A 22,929-nucleotide genomic window follows, 5' to 3' on the forward strand; every position below is an offset into this window, starting at 1 on the left:
CTTTTATCCCTTTTCAAACTTTTACTTTACTTTACTCAAAAGCTCTTTAACTATGCAATCTTTTGTTCTCACAGACGCATCTTCAAACAAAATCGAAGGGCGTCCACCTTAAAGTATAATATTATTTTATCAATTATTAAATCGTCGTAATAATAATACAAATAAACTATACACATTATAATAAATTTACACATAGTTAAAGTAAACATACCACAGGTTTTTGTTTCGATTTTTTTTTTTACAGTCAAATATAGTTTAACCAAACTTTATATCTTTTTTCAAATACTGCACTTGTTCTATTCGATTTTTTCCACTTTTTTTTAGCTTGGTAAATAAATTTCGAAATAATTGATAAGTTATCATTAGATTCTTCAAAATTGCTTTGGGAAACAAAACTCAAAATCTTTGCATGTAAATCATCATTTTGTAGTAAATTATTTTCCATTATATAATTCATAAGACATCTCCTATCCATTTTTAAGAGATTGTCTGTTCAATAAAATACTTCTAATTTGAAAGAAAGTAATTTAAAATGTTTTTAATAAAGTAATTTTTTTACGAGCAGTAACTATGAAACTCAGTTCCTTTCCTTTATTTCTCATTGGTTGTTATCGTGTTTTTTATCGATTACATATAATTTTATTGTTTTCGGAAATTGTAAAATAAATAATAAATATTATGTCCCAAACTTGTACTACGTAGAAGTATATAGTTCATATTTTATCACAGTCTCTGAGTTTTTATTACTTTAAAACGGTAGCATAAAAAATTAGGAATAATGGTTTTAACGCGATCTAAATGTTCATTGAGCAAATACGAGGAAGTTACTGGAAAGCAATTAAAAAATACAAAAATATTTAATTTTAAACTTATGTTTTTAATAAAAGTTATTATAAAGTCAAACTGCAGTTTTTAAATTTAAAATCTTTTTAAATTTTTTGTTATTGATCAAAAACGCATTAACAAGAAACGTGGACGTAGTTAATTGAATTTAAAAGTGTATTTGTTTAGGCAGCTCTAGGCAGCCAATTTTTATACCACAAGATCAATGTCATATTGGTATTCAATTATATATCATTTTAAGCGGTTGATACAGGTTGATCCGATGGTTTTAAATGATATTTTTGAAAAAAATAAAAACTTATAACTCAAAATTATTGATGTTTGCATTGTTGAAAAATATTTATATAAAATGCAAAAAATATTTTTTTTTTATATGATTTAAATATTATCATAATACCATATAAGTCATTTATAAGTTAAAAAATAAACTTAAACTTCTTTAAAATAAGAAATCAAAGTTTTTAAAAGATGTGAAAAAATAAAATTTTCACACTTTTTTGTTGTTATTGATAAAAAGTATTTAAGGAAATATTTAAACAACAAATATGGCGTTTTATTGAAAAATTATTTTTTAATAAAATATAATTTCTGGCTTATTAATATATTGAGCAAAATTTGCCTTTTTCAAAATTTCAAAATTTAAAAACTTTTTTGTATGGTTTTCCCGGCTTCAGACCCACTGTGCATACCTCAAAGTTTTATGGGGAGATTTTTTTTCCCATTATGAATGTTTCTAGTTAAATGTGAATGCATAAAACGAGTATCCGAAAAAGGTTGTAGTAGAGGAAGGTAAATTAAGCGAGTCAAAATCAAAAAGAAGATTAGCAAATCTAACTAGCGCTGACAAAGCAGAAAATTAAAGTTTTTCGAAAAACTTTGAAGTTTCTTTATACGGAGTTGAAAATTTATTAATCGGATTGATTGACGCTGAGCTGTTACTAATTTATCAATGTTACAGTTGCCAATTTAACCCCTGACAAAAGTAGTTGAGAAGAGACTGGAAATTTGCAAAACCCAGATTCTTGGGTAGTTTTACCAACATAATGGTAAATTATTGAAAATATGCCATAAGCTTAATTAAGTTTTTTATGGAATGTATCTATATGAAAATTCGACGAGAGGTTTGAATCTATAAAAATTTTATATACTGGAATGACACAAGATAATTCCAAAAATTCAGGAAAAATTTCATTTAAAAAGTGGATATTAAATAGCTCAGAGAGAATATGTGAAAATTCAGAATTAAAATCAATAAGAATATTTGTGGGGATGCTGTCAGGACCTTTTGATTTTCTAGGTTTTAATTTAAATATTAAGTGATGAGATTTCAAAATGGTTTGTTGGTGATATAAGCAAACTATAAAGGTTTGGATGCTCAATGACGGAATTTTAGAACTAAGTTTAAAAACTACATTTGTCAAAAATTTGTTAAATTCTTTGCAGATTAGAGTTGGTTCAGTTATGCATGTTTCATTAACTTGTAAGACTTTTTATGCCTTTCCAGGTTTCACAAAGATTTTTTAAATTTTCTGAAAAGAGATTTTTGAAAGGTATTTTTTTACTCAGTTATATTAAACTAATTATGGTATATTTTGTAGTGTTTAAAGATTGTTTTTTAGTTTAATTAGATTTGTTGAACCTTTTATCCTTAACATTTTTCCTTAAACAAGACTTTGAATTTGAATTTATTTTATTATTCCTTTAGTAATCTATGGCTTGAATTGACCGTTGTATCTCTTATTAATAATTTTTTCAAGTGGTACATGATAATTTAAAAACAATTTTGTTTGAGAAATAAATGCTTCAAAACTAGAGTAAATATCGTTTTTATTGGTTATGCCATTCAAGTCAACTTCAATAATTCAGAATTAAATGATTCTTTATTTTAATTTTTTAAGTTGCTGCGGTATAAATTATGATTACGTGGTATAAATAATTTGTTGAAATTAGAACAAACAAGAAGTTGAGGTAGGTGGTCAGAATTAAAAGTTGTTAGATTTCCAAAATAATTTTTTAGAGGTTACTTTGAAAAGATAATCTCAATGATTATAGCAGAATCGTCAGTAGTTCTCATTGGTAGCGTAATAAATGAGCAAATATTGTAATAAGTAACTAAGTTTAAAAATTCAGAAATTTCAAAGTCAGAATTTGACGGTATCAGATCCATGTTAAAATCGACAAGTAGAAAGATTTGTCGATTTTAACATGGATCTGATACCGTTTGTTTTTAGTGGAGATTTTTTGGAGAAGGACAGACATTTTATTATTGATGTCGTTTACATCCATGTTAAGGTGACTATATATATGCAACCAACAATAACATTGAACTTTTTAAGAAAATTATTTCAACAATAAAAAAATTTCAAAAAAGTAGATTCTAAATAGTTTGATGTGTATATGATCAAATCATCACTTCTTTTACAATTAAGTTCTTTTGTTAAATATACAAGGTTTCACCTCAAGAATATTCAATTGGTGTGTGCTCAAAATTATGATTTTGAATAATAACTAGGTGTGTGGAATGAGATTCTTTTTATAACTTTATAACGTCAAAGTTAAGAAAATATAATTTATTAATGTCATAATATTGATAATCTACATTAAAAGATGAACAGTTTTCCTCATCAGAAACTTAAGCATGTGATGTGAGAAATTTATTAAAATTAGTGTAAATTTTACTCAATCACGATGCCTTAAAGAGTTTAGTCGATAAAGGCAAGTCATCAGTTTTAATACTTTTATTTGAAAAGAAGAGTTGTTGCACATTAAGTTGCACGACAACTCATGCTAACTTTTTTGTACATGCAGTGCATACTCCTTAAAAATTTTTGGTCACAGTAAAACTAATGAAAAAGATAAAAGAAAAAATAATTCCAAAATTTAGATGAAAGTTTGATGATGTTGAGTTTTAAAGGAAAAAAAAAGAAAATAATAATGAAAACAAAAATCAAAAATAATAAAAATGCAACGCTATAAATAGTATTAATAATTGTAATAATTATAATAGTATCAATGTAAATAATTTTATTGCCGAACAAACTAATATTAAATAATAGCGGTCCTACAAGTCAATTTTAAAATGGTGGGATAACTGCAAACTTTTTGTTAGGGCTGAATTACAAAATATATCGACACAGGAAAGTGCGAAAAACAAAACCGACATCAAAAGAATTGAAAACGAAATTCAACAGGAGTAATAAAACGCTAATCTGAGTTTATAAAGCATCAAAGATAAACGCGATGCTATTTTTTTGTTCCAGTTTCCCGGAGCGTTCATTTGCACGAAAAAAAAACTAATCGAAGAAAAGTTCAAAATTTTCTGTATAATTTGGAAAAAATTCAACAGCGGAATAAGTCAAATACCAGAATTTTCAAGAATAACGGTACATTGACGAGTGAACCTGGGAAAATACTAAACTTATAACATTATAAAAACATTTACACCAAAACGAAAACATCAAAAAGACAGTCAAAACTATGTCTTGTCACACATCACTAAACATTTAAGTGATAATAAAAATTAGTTTTTAAATGCACGCCTATCCAGCGCGGAACTAAAAGAAGTCCTATTTAAATTTAAAAACAGTAAATATCCGAGCTATGGCTTACTTTCAGCTGAATTTTACAAAACCCTTTCTCACATTTTAGAAAAAGACTTTGAAGAAATTACTTACGACTTTTGTAGAGAAACAAACCACTCAACCAGCTACTATATAAAAATACCAATCAAATAATCAACTAATATCAATCAACTTAGTCCTAAATAAGGAGACCTTACGGAATTCAAAAATCGAAGGCCTATATCCTTAATTGGCGCTGATTACAAAATAATCACAAAAGTGATGGCCCTAAGACTTGCAAAAGTAATGAGGGAAATCGTTGAACCAAACCAAACTTGTGAATTCTAAGTAGAACAATATTCTTAAATTTACATTTAATCCGTAATTTAATAGATTACGCAGAATTTTGAAAATCTACCTATTATTTTTTTTCAATAGATCAAGAAAACACGTTTGACAAAGTTGATTGTACGTTTCTGATGCAAATTCTCCAAAAATTCAATCTCGGATAAAATTTGTATCTTTTATTAACACTCTATATTCAAAAGTTTCGACATCTGTTCCGAATTGCGGTTTTTGTCGGTTGTTTAAATACTTGAATCTTTAGAAAATCCAATCTTTAAAAACATTTCTTACAATCTCATAAATCATAATACCATATTTACAATCTTGCGAAATCATGAGACCAAATTTACAATCTCACAAAATCATGAGACCAAATTTACAATCTCTAATATCTAAATATCTAGTATATCTAAACATTGTGTGAGCTCAATTTAAAGTAAAACTAAATCAAACAAAGTTTAAATACTCACTTTTAACAAGCCTTTTAACATAAAAAATTTAAAAATTTAAAATCTAAAAAAAAAAATTGAAAAAAAACCACACAAATTTACTAAAAGAAAAAAAATTATAACACACTGAGAAATTTTCCAAGAAAATTACGGAATTTAAGAAAAATGCTCTTTGAGTCTCTTCATCGCTAGCAGAAACATGTAACACATTTTATTATTTTTCATGACCAATTTCTTGAGCTAAGCTTCTTTTTGTCGAATTTTATATTTGAAAATATATATTAATTCAATGCTTAATGTAAAACCCGCAAGATTTTTATTTCTTTTTTCAGTTTGTGTACCTCAATATAATAAATAGTTATAGTTTACGAAACTAAAATTTTATTCTACAACCAGTAAAACTAATTTAGGCATGTTTTGCTTTTATTTTTGCGCCGGTTTTTTTTATGGAACAAAACAGTTTTTAAAACTTTAATTATTCCCTTTAATGGAACTTCTCATTTATAAGGAAGTTATAAATTATCATTCTTTCAATTAAAAACTTATTAATACGTTTTTAAAACTTGTTTTTTCGTTTTATTATTAATATTTTATTGAGTTCCTGTATCTAAAATCTTTATTTTGACATTTATTTGTAAAATACAATTTTGCTTTAAAAAATTTTGTATCGTGTGAATTAACAGAATTAAACATTTTTTGATGAGAAGATCGCATGACCTTCTGCGGGTTTCCTCTCACTTATTATAAAGTTAACATAATTATTTAAAAAAAAAGACATCATTTATTGCTGCTACACTAGAGGTATATTTACTTTACAATAATGAACTAAACAAAGTTTATAATGATAATCTAAACAACACTTACAATGGTAACCTAAACAAAATTTAAAATATACATTTTAAAACATTTCTCTTTATATATTTATAATATATTTTATAAACTTATAACATATTTTTAAATATTTCTCTTTTTATATGAACTTATCATTTCTATATATTTTAAGATTATAAATCCAAAAATCATAATTAACCCTTTGAATACCAAGAGATTTAAAAAAAAAAAAAACATATAAGATAAAATTGTTAAAATCTTTTAACTAAGTTATATGCATAGAAGAAGATAAATTATAATTACCAAAAGCAGTTTGGAAATATTTGCAATTTTTTCAAAAATAAATTAATACTTTAGACTTTTAAATAAATTGAAAAAAACAAAATGCATTTTAAATTAATTGGTAGACAAAAAACGCGATCACGAATCTTTAATAGATACAGTTAATAAGAATTAAGAACTGCAACTAATAAATTTGATAAATATTTTCTAAAAATGAACATTAAATTTAAGTCAAAATGCTTGTACACGAGTACATGCGTTTCATTGACGTAATAAAGTTAATGTTTTCAAATTAGTTTATATTTCTTATGACCCATGTATAAGTTAAAGCGGCTATTATGGTTTAAAAATTTGACATAAACTTCTTGACTTCACTAAACCAAAGGATATATGCTCAAATGCTTCTTTTTAAAAAATAAAACTCTCAAAAACCGCTCAAACAATATTTACAATTAAATTTGTTTAAAACCATAAGCCACTGAAAGGTTAGAAAATGTTCCGGAGCTTTACATAATGGAGAAACATATCACCATTACACACTTTTTACATATTGCACTTACTATAATTAAATAAGCATTTTAAAAGAATACTTTCTTGAAAATCAAACTTTTAAAATCATACTTTTTTAAGTTACTAAATTATACAATTTTAAAAGTTTTATACCTTTTTGAAAAATTAATTTTTTAACTAGGAAAACGTTCGATTAATAATAATAATAATTTTAAAATGTCTTGTGTTAAATTTGCTTGCTTACGCAGCAGCAAGTTTAACATTTTTTTTTCATGACTGCAATTTAGTACTAAATTAAGTTCTTTATGTTATATTTTAGCACAACTTCATTTTAAAACTGAATGGAATCAAACCAGGTAAACTGCTACGAACTTGATTTTTTTAAAGGTAACTTTTAATTTACGCGCCTATTTATATTTTACATAGTGTATATTGCCAAATTTGGTTGAAAAAAATTAAACAACTTATTTCAACCAAAATTTTGTTTCGTAAAGATTATTGTAAAAAATTACAAAAACACATTAACATTAACATAATTATTGTAATTATTTATTTAGAAAAATAAAAATAAGCATTTACGGGTCATATTAGACCCGAAAATTCTGATATTAGCATATAACATGCAACATATAAATTATATAAACCTACTTATATATTTTATGTTTTAAATTAATATAATCGTTTAATTAATTAACAATTGATAATTTTTATACCAATCTTAAATTTACTTTAAGAAGCAATTCTTTTTTCTAAGTTTTTATTATTTTATATTTTATTTATTTACACTTTTGCCGATAAAAAAAGTTTACTGACGTAACTTATTAAAACAATAGTTACATGACCGGGGCTATAGGAAGACAAATTTAGTCTTATCATTAAGCCCTAAAAAATGCGTCATTACTAGATATATAAAATATAGTTTCAATGTATATATCTCTAATTTTATATTATGAAAGAAAATGTAAATATATCGCGTCGTGTTTAAAATTTATAGATTTTTAAAGAAAAGCTTCAAGAATTGATTTGTAAAATAAAAGAAACAAAATTGAATAAAGTATGACAAATAAAATGACAAATAAAACGTTTAAGAATTGGTTTCAAAAAACAAGAAGATATGATTTTATAAAAACACATTTTATTGTTAGAGTAATTTATAGTTTAACTTGGAACGGTAAACTACATTAAAAAAAAAAAAAAAAATTAATTTTTGATATTCTTTTTTATTTTCTGATAACCAAACATAATGTTAATAACTCTATGTCAAATATCAAGTCGTCTTGAAAAAATTTAAAACATGATTTTGTAAACTATTGTTAGTATTAGAAAAACTTTACTTTAGTTTTAAAGACTCTTTTTGCTACAATTTTTTTACTTGATGTCCGTTAATTAAATTAAATATTTTAATAAAATAAATAATACACTGTAAAAAATATAACGCTAACATAACGGTTAGTGAAAAACTTAGCTTTATGTTTACCGTTACGTTAGTAAAAAATATATCTTTGGCGTAATGTTTGCCAAAATGTTTTACATATTCTTTTGTCTATTCGTTATGTTTTACCGATATGCTACCGATATGCTATCCGTTATGTTAGTTTAGTTACGTATATTATGACATAATATAAACATTTGTGAAAAAGGATTTTATGCAAGTTGTGTTAAATGTTTAAGATATTTTTCAATAGGCAAAAAGAGCGCTTAAACAACTGTTATATTAACGCCGATTATTAGTATATGTTTATTATATTTTTGGTTACTGAGGTTAATACTTTTAATATGGATTTTTGCTATATGTTTGATTGGTTTCTATTTAATATTAATAAATTATACACACATAAATTTAATAAAGATGAAATTGTAAAAATTGATAAATAATCCTAACCCTTTCCCTAACTCTAACCCAACCTTAACTCTAACCCTGACCTAGGAACAAAATTTATATTGGGGGGCAGTGCTGGAATAAGAGGAGGACATATAATTTCAAGGATCTTTTTTTAGTCATATTTTCAGTCAATTTGTTCAAAAATTGTTTATTTGAAAAATTATTTGGGGATGGGGGAAATGTCCCCAGTGTAAAGATGTGTATTTTAATTACTTACTGCATTACTACATGGTGTAATATTTTTACGACCTGTGTTACCTACTGTAAAAAGTTGTTATATTATTTTTACTAATAATAATATAGAAACACTATACAGTATATATAAATATATATATATATATATATATATATATATATATATATATATATATATATATATATATATATATATATATAAATATATATATATATATATATATATATATATATATATATATATATACATATATATATATATATACATATATACATACATATATAGAAACACTATACAGTATATATATATATATATATATATATATATATATTTTTTTTTTTTTTTGTTCTTTTTATTACATTATAAATAAGCATTTCGTTACAATATTTAAAATACAAATATATAATAATAAAAACATATATATATATATATATATATATATATATATATATATATATATATATATATATATATATATATATATATATATATATAATAATTGTTATTAAATAATAAAAAAACGCGGGAACTCGTAGAAGATCATATGGTCTTGTCGTCGAGTACCGCTAAGAAATGATCGTGTTAAAATTTATAAAATATTTACAAGATAAGAAATAAGTTAACAAAGTAAGAAACCTAAAATATTCCGTTACAAATACAAGATACATTATTATATATTACAATTGTTAATGATGCATATATAATTTTTATAAATCAATAGTTAAATAGGGGGTAAAAAGGAAGATCACTAAAAAAAAAAAAAAAAAAAAAATATCAAAAGTATATTGTTACATCTTCAATTGTAAAAATGAGTTCTTTAAGCTTTCGTTTAAAAGAAAATTAGTTACTTTGATGAATAAAATCCTTAGTAAAATTTTTAAAACTATTTTTTTCCATAAGAATGTTCCGCGATAATCAATACAAAATTTAAAATGATTTGTTTGAAAAATGGGCTGCTTAATAAAATTATCATTCCGAAAAATGTATTTATTTTTATCTTTCGATGAATACAAATTATGGAAAGAAATAGGGGATGAATTGGTTTTACATTTAAACATAAAACAAAGAATATTAAAAATGTTAAGCTCATATATATTAAAAACTTTCGTTTCAAATAATAGAGGCTTGGCATGAGTATAACGGTCTTTAAAATATATGAGACGTGCTACATCCTTCTGCTGACAATAAAGAGGTTTAAGTTTAATTTTTTTTGCACTACCCCAAGCAATGTTTGCATAGATTATGTGACAATGAATAAATGAGTGATATAATTGTACTAAAGTACATTTATTTAAAACATTTCTTGCTTTGTACAATATTCCTATACTTTTTGAAATTTTACTTGATAAGTTTTTAATGTGACTTTTCCATGTAAGATTTTCATCTATACAAACACCTAGAAAGTTGGTTACTGTTACTTGTTTAATTTGTATATTGTCAATAACAAGATGAGGCATGTTAATTGGCAGTTTATGTTTTTTGATAAGAGAATGGAAAAGAACCCATTTAGTTTTATCAATGTTAAGAGATAATTTGTTAGTCTTAAACCAGTCAGATATTTTGATTAACTCGATGTTCAAGCAACTAAATAAAGTAGGAATGCTTTTGTGTGACATGAATAAATTGGTGTCATCAGCAAGCATAATTGTTATTAAATCCGAGGCTTTGTATAAATCATTAATATAAATAAGGAAAAGAAGAGGTCCTAATATGGATCCGTGAGGAACTCCACATGTAATATTTAACAAATTTGATGATATTGTTTCATCGGCGTAAACAAATTGTTTGCGATTAGTTAAATAACTTTTTAACAATTTTAAAACATTGCCTGTTATACCACAACATTTTAATTTTTTAGCAAGAATTTTATGATTAATGGTATCAAACGCTTTCGCTAAATCAATAAATACTCCCAATGTGAATTTAGAATTATTAAATGAGTCTGATATACTTTTTGTAAGCTGAATAATTGCATGCTCTGTTGAATTATTTTTTTTAAATCCATATTGCATGTTATATAATAATTTGTTTGATAAAAGGTGATTGTTTATTCTGTTGTACAAAATTCTTTCTAAAATTTTAGAAAAAACAGAGAGGATAGAAATTGGACGATAGTGTTTAACATTAGTTTTTTCTCCTTCTTTAAATATAGGAATAATTTTTGCTATTTTTAAATCATCAGGAAAAACTCCCTGATTAATAGAGCATTTAAAAATTTGGAAAAGTATGTCTTTTAAAACGTCAAAACAGTTTATAATAACGTGCCCATTGACATCATCTAGACCAACTGCTTTATTTGACTTTATTAATTTATAAGCACTTTCAAACTCTTCAAAAGACAAATCACAAAAATTTAGATACGAGTTTAGAGGTTCATATGTTGCCTTAAATGATTTTTTAGGGTTTGGAATTATTTCGGCTAGGTTTTGTCCTACAGATTCAAAATATTTATTAAATTCGGAAGCAATTGTTTTTTGATCAAGAATAAAATTATCATCTACTTTAATAACTGAGGGCAAAGGTTGCGATGTTTTTTTAGTGTTACCCTTAATTTCGTTTATTAGTTGCCAAGTGCGTTTAGAGTTTAATTTGTATTTTTCAAGTAAATTAGTGTAATATAATAATTTTGAATTTTTCCTTAGGCGTTCAAATAGTCTTACGTAATTTTTATAATTGGTCTTACTCTCAGTTGTTTTCAATTTTAAATATTTAATATAAAGTTTTTGTTTAATTTTAGATGATTTTAGAATACCTTTAGTAATCCATGGCGATTTAATTTTTTTATGTTTGTAATTAATTTCTACTTTGGGAAAATTGATGTCATAAATTTCATAAAAAATTTTAAAAAAAGATTTGTATATTAAATTAATGTCTTCAGAAAAGTTAATAATGTCCCAATTAACTAAAGAAAGTTGATATTTAAAAGATTCTATGTTTTTATTATGAAAAAGTCGTTTTTTAAATGATTTTTCTTTATTACATAAAATTTTGGCTTAAATATCTATTGAAAAGAAAATAGGGAAATGATCAGATATGTCACTTTTAATAATGCCTTTTTTAAGCGAATTATTAAAAATATCATTGGTTATAATGTTATCAATTAAGGAAGTTGTTGTTTGAGTAATTCTTGTTGGTTTGTTTATTAGAGGAACTGCTCCAATTTCAAATAGGCGATTATAAAACCCATTAATGCCTTTTTTGACGTGATACTCAAAGCAATTTAAATTCAGATCACTTAATATGTAAAGTAATTTTTTTTCGTGGTTGATTTTATTTACAATATCGTCATGTAAAAATGAACTAAATGTATTAATTTCGCCGGTAGGTGGGCGATAACAACAGCTAATTACAATATTTTTAGTTTTATTGCTTAATATTTCAATCGTAAAAACCTCTATATTGACGTCAGAATCGCGTTTGTTTGTTTTCCGCCCTAATGAAATTAAATTATAGCCCGGTATTTTAAAATTATTATCTAAATTTAAGTCAGCAGAACTACACCAGGTTTCAGTTAGGCAAATTACACTAAAAATAGTTAGATTTTCCTCAAGACTATTGCAAAGATTTTCAAATTTTTTTTTTAAAGTTCTTATATTTATATGAATTGCATTAAATTTATCACGCTCAAGAAATTCTTTTATTTCAAAAGTATAAAAATAGCTGCAGTTGCTTTGTAAAGCATCTGTTTCACTAAAATAACTTTGATCCGGATCGAAGTCTTTGTTAAGTATTAAATCATTAAATTTAAAAATGTCAAAATTTTCAGAGCAATTTGAATCCATTTTTGTATTTAAAAACAATAAAAATTAAAAATAAATAAATAATAAAGATAAAATCAATAACTCTAAAATAAGAGAATTTCTTAAAAGTCGCGCGTTACAAGTTTATTATATACAACTTTAGCATATTTACCTTTGGCTCTCAAATCTTTTGCTTCTTTAAATAACTGTTTTCGCAATTCTAAAGTTCTTTCACTGTAGTCTTCATTTACGTAAAATCGATCGTTCCACAATTTTAACTGAACATAGTTATCCAACGTAGTTTTTTTGTCTTTGTAGTTTAAAAATTTAACTATTATGATTCTGTTGTACTTTTTTCCATCGCTACTTTTTTTCCCTGTCCTGAGCGCCCGTTCAATTTCAACATTACTTTTAAATTCAAGTTTTGTCTTTAAAACATTTTGAATCTTTTCCTCACTCAATTCCCACGTTTCGTTTTTATCTTCTTCAATTCCCGTAAACCTTAGGTTATTTCTTCTGCTCCTGTCTTCCAACTCAGCTAGATTGTCTTTGACAACAACGTTTGTAATATCATTTTGGTTTGATGTTAAGTTTGGCTTTTTTTTCATTTCAGAAAGTTCTTGAACAATTGCTTCATATTTCTCGCTAAGAAACTCCGCCGATTTCTTTAGTTCATTAGTTTCTTTTTTTAGTTTTTTATTTTCTTCTTGAAGATTTAATAGCTTAATTTCCATTTTATCAAACTTCTCGTTAAATATCTTTAATAAAGTATTCTCATGAATATTCACGTCAAAATTTTAGCGTTAAAATGATATATATATATATATATATATATATATATATATATATATATATATATATATATATATATATATAAATATGTATATATATATAATATAATATATATATATATATATATATATATATATATATTTATATATATATATACATATATATATATATATATATATATATATATATATATATATATATATATATATATATATATAATATATATATATATATATATATATATATATATATAAATATGTATATATATATAATATAATATATATATATATATATATTTATATATATATATACATATATATATATATATATATATATATATATATATATATATATATATATATATATATATATATATATATATATATATATATATATATATATATATATATATATATATAATATATAATACAATGGACCAACTTGGTATAATTTAAACAATTCAGAAGGGTGTCATGAAATTACTGATATAAATGAATATCTTCAATTGATTATGTCAGAAAAGGAGCATATAAACGCAGGAGTTGCAGCTATTAAACTTGAATGAAATAATAATACATTAAGATCGGTTTTAAGTATTACATCTGGTTAAAAAATTGAGTTTACATTTTTCCCAACTGTAGGTCCTGGATTTAAAATTGTTTAAGAGCCGTTGAACTTAATTTACTTACCAGTTACACCAAAAACAATTTCAAAAATAGAAACTAAATTGCTTGATCAAAATGAAATTCCTTTGATTTTACGAGGAGAGGAATAGTTTATTAGATTTCATATAAGAGAAAAAAAAAATTTTATAATATAAAATGAGTAAATATATTAATAATAAAGTAAATGTTTCGCACGGGCATTTAGAAAAACTTAAAAAAGACAATTGAAGATGGTTGTGAAGCTAGTATTAAAATATCACAATCAGTTCTTAATGGTGAACATGTATTAGCTGTAACAATTATGCAATTGAATAGAATTACAAGAGCATGTGAAAAAGGTGCAGGTGTAATAACTAATTTAAGTTAAACGCAACCAGTTCACAATTCTCAAATTGAGAGAGGATTTATTGGAGCACTATTACCTTTAATAGGGACACCTGGAAGAATTTTATTATCAGGCGTTTCTCCAGCACTTGCAACAGGACTATAAACAGGACTAGGTTTGGCAGCTGGATCAGCTATGATTGATAAAATTTCTGGAAAAGGTATTGTGTACTTAAAAAAGAATGGACAAGGAGTTAAAATGACAGCTGCTGGATCTAGTTTATATTTGAGATTATGGAGTAAAGAAGGTTCTGTAGGTGATGGAATGCACATACGTAGTGGGAAAGGATATACATCAGCAGGTTCTGGTTTATTATCAGGACCAAAATCACCATTTGCTAATATGCCAATTTTAAATATGATCTCTGATTTTTTTGAAAATCTTTTTTCACATATATAAAATGTCAAGCAATAATCCGCCAATGCATAAATTTAAAAACAAATATAAAAGAGTTGAACTTCCTTAATTAATTTTTAAGCCACACAGAGATTTATACACCCTTCAGTATTAATAAATATAAATATAAATAAATAAAGAATACATATGAAATATTCGCACAACATGGCATTACAATAAAATCTTAATTACATCAAAATTTTATTTTAAAGAATGGTGAAGCAACTAATGAAGGTGTTGCGTTAGTTTCACTAAAACAAGAACTTAAATTTAAAATGTTAAGTTAAGAAGATTCTGTAATATCAGAGTCTGTCACTGATATTGTAGTAAATGTTACTCATAAATATGTTTCTGATGTACTAATTAAATAAGGAGGAAGTTTTTTTTTATTAATTTATTGTAATATTTTTGTTTTCCCTTATTAAAAATGGAATATAATTGTAATAAAATATAGCTAACTCTTCCAGGTACACCTGATGAAAATCAGTCACCTGTTAAAAATCAAACTTATGTATATTGTCGACAAAAAATAATGAGATTCAAAAATAAATAGAGCGTGATAAAGAAAAGAGATCTACGTTAAGTATCATAGAGCTGTAAAAAAAATTTCAGCAGTTGATAATGTTTTACTAGCAATTACTATGGCACTTGGAACTATTGGAATTGGTTTTTTGACAACAATAATTGCAGCACCAGTACCTAACTCTTCCAGTAGTAGTTATTGTATGTGAGGTTATAGCGTTGGAAGAAGGTGGGTTATCAATAATAAGTGGACAAATTAAAAAAAAATTAAATTTAAAAGGAGAAAAGCATAAAAAGATTGATATACTTGCTGATTCAAAACTAAATACAATAAGAGATTTTATTTCTAAAGCTTTAGTAGATGGACATATAAATGATAATGAATATAAGTTAATACTTGGTAAAATTGAAAAATTTCAAGTAATGCTTGAACAAATTAGAACAAAATTAAAAACTGAAATTGATAAACAAACTAAGGAATCATTAATTAAATATGGAAAAGATGAGGCAATTAATATACTCCAAAGTAGATTTAATAAAAATGTAAACGTAAAACACAAAATAATTTATTAAAGTAAAAAGTAAAAAAAACGTAAAACATACGACTTAAAAAAACGTAAAAGATAAAGCACAACATAAATCTTTATGCTGTGTTTTATTTATTTTATAGTAAATAAAATGTCATTTCTAAAAATCAAAGATCCTGAAAAAAGAGATCAAATTGTTAAAGACTTCTTAGATAGTAAAAAAGAATACAGCAAAATAACTTACATGAAAATATGGGTGAAGCTAATTTACAGTTAGACTCGAAAAAGTTGTACAAGCCATTAATTGATAGTCAAGCTGGAATAAAAGAAAACATATCTAAGTTGCAAGATCAAGCTAATAAACTTGCATTCACTTTTTCAAATGCTTATTCTGAAATAATGGCTGAGCATGCATATAGAAAACTATTGTTTTTTATCAAGAAACCAAGGCCTTGAGGCTCGGAACAATTGCGACAGATTGTCTTAGAATGTATACTTATAGTAAAAAGTCTGCAGATACTACATTTGAAATAAATTCTAAAGATGACAAGATAAACACTGGAAAAAAACCAGTATTTGTTAATGATGATGATATAACTATTGATAGTAAAACATTTTATGGTACTCCTGGTCTTCGAGAGTTGATAACAAAGTTTAATCCTGATAAAAACTTATATACTGAAGATGATTTAAAAATTAAAAAAATATATTATTACAAAGAAATGCAATTAATCCTAAAAACCCATACAGACCAAGGTCATCTAGGAGAGGAAAATACAGAGAAATAATAGCTCCAATTTGGAGAGCGATAAAGAAAATTGAAAAGCGTGAATCAAAAGGAACAAAATTACATGATATAATTCTACCTAGCAACCCTATTGCGCTAATTGAAATGCTTGAATTACGTATAGCTGCATGGAAAGCAGATAACACTGGATCAAGAATTAAAGTTGTTGCAATTTGTGATAAATTATTACGGCAAGGTGTTGTTAATAGTGCATAGTATAAATCGATACAAAATAATTTATAATTACATATATATCAACGGATATTAAAAAAATATATAGAACATAAAAAATGCTAATTGTTCATAATAAGAGACTCGACAATATAAAAAGTTGGTATATTCGACACTATAAAAAGTTTATTTAAACGAGCTGCAGCGTCAAAAGTAACAAGAGTATCATCCGCTATGTTGAAAAGGCTTGTTGGTACCAATTTAGGAAGAACAGCATTTACTGCTGCTAAATCAGCAGGAAAAGAACTTTCAATACCAGCAATAGATGCTTCTAGAGATGTTGCAGTTGAAAAAGGAAATTAATTAATTGAAAAAACATCTTCAAAACCAAATACTGCTATGAATAAAAAAAGTAAAGAAATAATTTTCCATTTAATAAATAATGGAGATAAGGTAACAGTAAATGAAAATAAAATAATGATGGGGCTGCTATAAAAAATCAACAGAAAAATTTTCAAATGAAAATGCTATAAAAATAGAAGATCTAGTTAATAATGGACGCGGTCATAGATTTGTGTAATTTTTTATACAATTATTAGTTAGCAAAAAAAAAAAAATAATAATAATATTGTATATTAAAAAACAAAATGTCTGAAATATTAAATTTTACAGAAATCCCTATTGTTGATGAAGGAATTGAAAGATTTGAAATGTATGAATACGGGCCAGTGGCTTGTACAAATCTAAATAGTTCTGGAGAAGTAAGAATTAACGTTTCACACTTCGATCTTAGGCTTTGTTTACACTTCGATCTGAGGCTTTTCTCTTGTTTGAAGAAAGACTTTTTAAAGCTGATGGAACTGCTTATGCTAATACATATGTAGTGTCACTTACAAATAATGGTATTATGCAATTATTTAGTCAATTAACATACCAATTATCGAACCAAGAAGTAGAAGCTGTTTATCATCCAGGTCAAGCAACTACAATGTTAGGAATGCTTAAATACCCAAACAACTTTCCATTACGCTAGGGTTAAATCAATATTGGTATAAAGATTCTACAACAACAGCAGTACTTGCTGATAACCAAGGGTGTGCATTATTCCAAGCATACATAATTCAGAAACCAACTACAAAAGAAACAATTTCATTTGGGCATACCCTTAAGGCACATTATTAAATTCTGTGATGATTACGACAAAATTATTTATGGGTTTAGACATACACTAACTCTTGTGAGATAAAAAGATGATTATGCAAGTTTTAGACTTGCTGCTGTAGCTGCAGGAAAAGTTAATCTTGTTAAAATATCATTGTTTATACCACATTTAATCCCATTAGATGTAGAAAGAATTAATTTTTATAAAACCTTTGAATTAAAAGTGACTTTTTCAGTATATTTTTTTGCGTGGCAGTGTGATACTGTATCTGTTCCTCAATCTACTACCTTTTCTTGGAGACTGAGCGTAAAGACATCTCCTAAAAAACCAAGATACATTATTGTTGGATTCCAAACAAATAAAGATGGTGATCAAGAGCTTAATCCTTCAATATTCAATCATAGTGACTTGAAAAATATGTATATTAAACTTAATCAATAAAGATATCCTGCTGTTGATTATAATTTGTCATTCCCAAATCATCAACTTTCAAGAGCTTATAGAGATGCATCTGTGTTTAGTGAAAAATTTTATGGAACAAGTGAATTGATCACACAAAGCAACATAACTCCTTTTGACTATAAACATATAGTCAAAAGGATATTATATTATATTCATTTATGATTTTTGATGTTAGTTAACAATTATAAAGATTAAAATCATAAGTAGTCGATGTACAAGTTAAAGCAACATTAAGAGTAGCTATTCCAGCAAATACTGAAGCACTTGCCGTTGTAATGTCTGATAGATTACAACTACAATTTCAATCAAGCGAAAATAAAATGAATATAGTATATTACATTTATTTTGAAAATTAGTTAAATTTTTTTTCTTTATATAATAAAATGAATATGAAATATTCAAAGAAAAACTTAAAAAATCTATTACAAGAAAATAACATTTCAAAAACATCTGACAATCTCGCGAGATTGTCAGATGTTTTTGCTTAAAGTCGCTATAGATAACGGGTTAATGAAAAAAGAATCTTTTATGACTAAAGTGAAAGAAGTAAGTGATAAAAGACCAGTTTGGAGACCTAGAATACACCCAGGGAAAAAAGTAAATGAGAAAAGACCAGTTGGGAGACCTAGAAAAAATTGTGAAATAGGTGAGATAGAACTAAAAAAGTTATAGATCCAAAATATGAAAGATAAGGGGCAATCAGAAATAATCTAGTGTCTATTAAATTAGCTAACATGGGAACAGGAGATATTACAATATATCATCATTATATAGTGCTATACGCATAACTAAGCATGGATGGAGATATTTTGAATTACTTGATGGAAAAGTTGATAATGGTGTTAAAATTGAGATAATAAAATCTGAAAAAAATTAAGCTGAAGATACAGTTGCAGAAATCATATAAAATCTTTACATATATAAAAAATATTTTATATATGTATTATAAGAAAATAAAAAAACTTTATGTATAGAAAATAAAAATTTTAAAATGATATAAGAAATAAAAAATATATATAAAAAAATCTTATTATATAAAAATGGAAAACAAAAATGTCAAAGAATTACAACAAATTGCAAAAGAGCGAAAAATTAAATATTATTATAGAATGAGAAAAAGTGATCTCATAAAAGCGTTAAAAGAACTGCATTAGTTGAACAAAGAGCAGTACAAGTTCCATTAGTTGAACAAAGAGCAGTACAAACTACTGCAAAGTGGCTTATATCATATGTTCCTAATACGAATAAAAATATAGTCAATACAGCTGCGAATTGGCTCATGTCATATGTTCCTGATACGATTACAATCAATAATTCTACTGTAAAAAAAGAATCATCTGAAAAAAGTAGATTTAACTCTATTGGATTGTGTCGCAAAATCGGATTGTGTCGCATGTACCGAATACAATTAAAAATAAAGTCAATCAAAAAATCAACTCATTAAAAAATTGATACAATAAATTAGAAGTTAGAAATAATGAGCTGGATAATAAAGTTGAAGTAAGAGCAGCAATAGAATTTAAATTAACACAACCATCTATTAGGAATGTTACAAAACGATTTACAGCTGCAGTTGAAAAAGGTTATAATGATTTATCATTTATGAATCTTTTAAAAAATAGTGAAATGAAAACACTTAATGAAAATAGAAAATTAAAGGTTAATATTGTAAAATTGAGTGAACTCATATTAAAACAAGAGAAACTAAAATCACAACTGCTCCACTTGCAACGAAGAGTCATGTTGTATTAAAATCAACAGATTTGAATGAATTATGTGAAATATCAAAGCTGAGAATTCTAGAAATTTTATCATCATTTCAACAGTCGGGGTCAAGTTGGAGGTTTGTTTCGATTAAAAAGATGGATATAAATATTATTGATTATAATCCTATTAAAGCTAAATTATATATTCTACTTGATAAAAAGTTAGCAACTAAAAAAGCAATAATATAAAAAATGAAGATAATGAGTGTTTTAAGTGGTGTATCGCAAGAGCATTAAATCCAACAGATAATCATCCTTAAAGAGTAGATAAGGAGCTTAAAAATCAAGCTGAAGAATAATCTGGGAAAAAAACAGAACTTCAAGTATCATTAAACTTAATTACTCAATTTGAGAAAAATAATACATATAACATTGTCAATATATTTGGATATGAAAACTCATTAGTTCATACTTTGCATGTGTCGAAAAATAATTATCGTAAACATTTAATAGATTTCCTATTAATCTCAAATGGTGTTACTAATCATTATTTTTTAATAAAAAGTTTAAGTAGATTACTTTCTTTGCAAACATCTAAGTAACTATGTTTTATGCACTATTGCAGAAACTGCTTATTGGGATATAAAACTGAAGAGTCCTTATCAAATCATAAATTGTATTATGACGCATATAATTCAGTACATATTAAACTTCCAAAACCAAATTCAACAATGCAGTTCAATAATCATAACAAGTCTATGAGAGTACAGTTTGTAGTATATGCCGACTTTGAAAGATTTATCAAACCAATTAACACTTGTAAACCAAATCCGAATGATTTTTATACTTAGTAATATCAAAAACATATCCCAAGTTCATTCAGTAATTATATTAAAATGTTTTGACGAAAGTATTTATCAAAACAGTCCAGCTACATTTACTGCGAGTATTGAAACGGATGATGTTGCACACATTTTTGTTGACAGCTTAGAAGAAAATATTAGGAAAATTTTTGACACGAATAAATTTTCAAAAGAGGTAATATTTACTGATGAAAACAAGCATGATTTAATGCTGCAAGTCATGTCATATTCGCGGAGAAGATCTTAAAAAAGCTAAAGCACGCGACCACTGTCAATTTACTAGAAAATATAGAGGTGCTGCTCATTAATGTTGCAATTCAAAATATGAAATTCCAAAATTCTTTTCAGATATATTTCACAATTTATTTGCTTATGATTCTCACTTGTTTATAAAGAAATAATTAGGAGGAAACTACAGTTGTATACCAAACAATGAAGAAAAATGTATTAGCTTTTCTTGAGAAATTAAAGTTGATAAATTTATTAGAGATGGTAAAAAAATTGAAACTAAGCGTGAACTCTGTTTCTTTGATAGTTATAGATTTATGCCTTCTAATTTAGATTAGAGTTTATCAAAGAAATTGAAAAAAGATCAATGTATAAATATTGGAAAATTATATCCAGGTAAAAAATTAGAATTGTTGCTAAGAAAAGGTGTGTACCCATATGATTGGGTTGATTCTATTAATAAATTGTCTGAAACACAATTACCACCAAAAGAATCTTTCTTTTCAAAATTAAATGATGAAAGTATAAGTGATGATTAATCACACGCACAAATTGTATTGAATGAGTTTAATTGTAAAACATTTAGAGATTTCCATAATTTACTTACTGATGTATTTGAAAGTTTTAGAGATGTTTGTATTAATGTTATAAATTAAATCCGGTTTCGTATTACACATCACCAGGATTAGTTTGGGATGCAACATTAAAGAAAACAAAAATAAAATTAGATTACCTTCAAAATCTATATGATGATCATAATGATTATCCACTTGCACCTGAAAGAATAACCGTTGATAATGTTAAAAAATTAGCACCTAACTTGAATAATAAGAAAAGTTATATAGTTTTAATATGAAAATCTTAAATTGTATGGAAGATTAGGGTTAAAGATTACAAAAATTCAGAGAGATATAGAGTTTAAAGAAAGAGCATGATTAAGTGAATAAATTAAACTAAATACAAATCTGAGAATTTAAGCAACTAATGATTTTGAAAAAGACTTTTTTAAACTAATGAACAATTCAGTATTTGGAAAAATAATGGAAAATATTGAAAACAGAGTTAATATTAGATTTGTTACTAACAAATATGAGATAATTAGCATATTAACCAAAGTATGAAAGTAAAATAATATTTGATGAAAACTTAGTAAATATGAAAAGAACAAAATGACTTTATAAACCAACTTACTTAGGTATGTGTTTTTAGATTAAAAAGTAAAACCCTAATGTATGAATTTCACTATGATTACATAAAGAAAACATAATCTGATCGAGCAAAACTATTATTCTCAGATACAAATTCTTTTGCATATGAAATAAAAATAGAAGACTTTATGCAGATATATCTAATGATGTTGAAAGAAAATTTAATACAGATGGTTTTGACCCAAAGCATCCAGCAATTAATAATGCAGGTTTCAAAGTTCGTACTAATAAGAAAGAATCAGGGATGTTTAGAGATGAAACAGCAGGAGTACAAGTTTATTAATTTATAGGACTCATATCAAAGTTGTATTCTTACAAAGTACACGAAAAAGATTACAAAAATGTAAAGGGTGAAGAAATTGAGTTAAAAAATTCATAACAAATTAAGATTACAAAAGTTGTTTATTATTTAAAAGG

This window comes from Hydra vulgaris, chromosome 15, assembly GCF_038396675.1.
Source record: "Hydra vulgaris chromosome 15, alternate assembly HydraT2T_AEP".
Lineage (NCBI taxonomy): Eukaryota > Metazoa > Cnidaria > Hydrozoa > Anthoathecata > Hydridae > Hydra > Hydra vulgaris.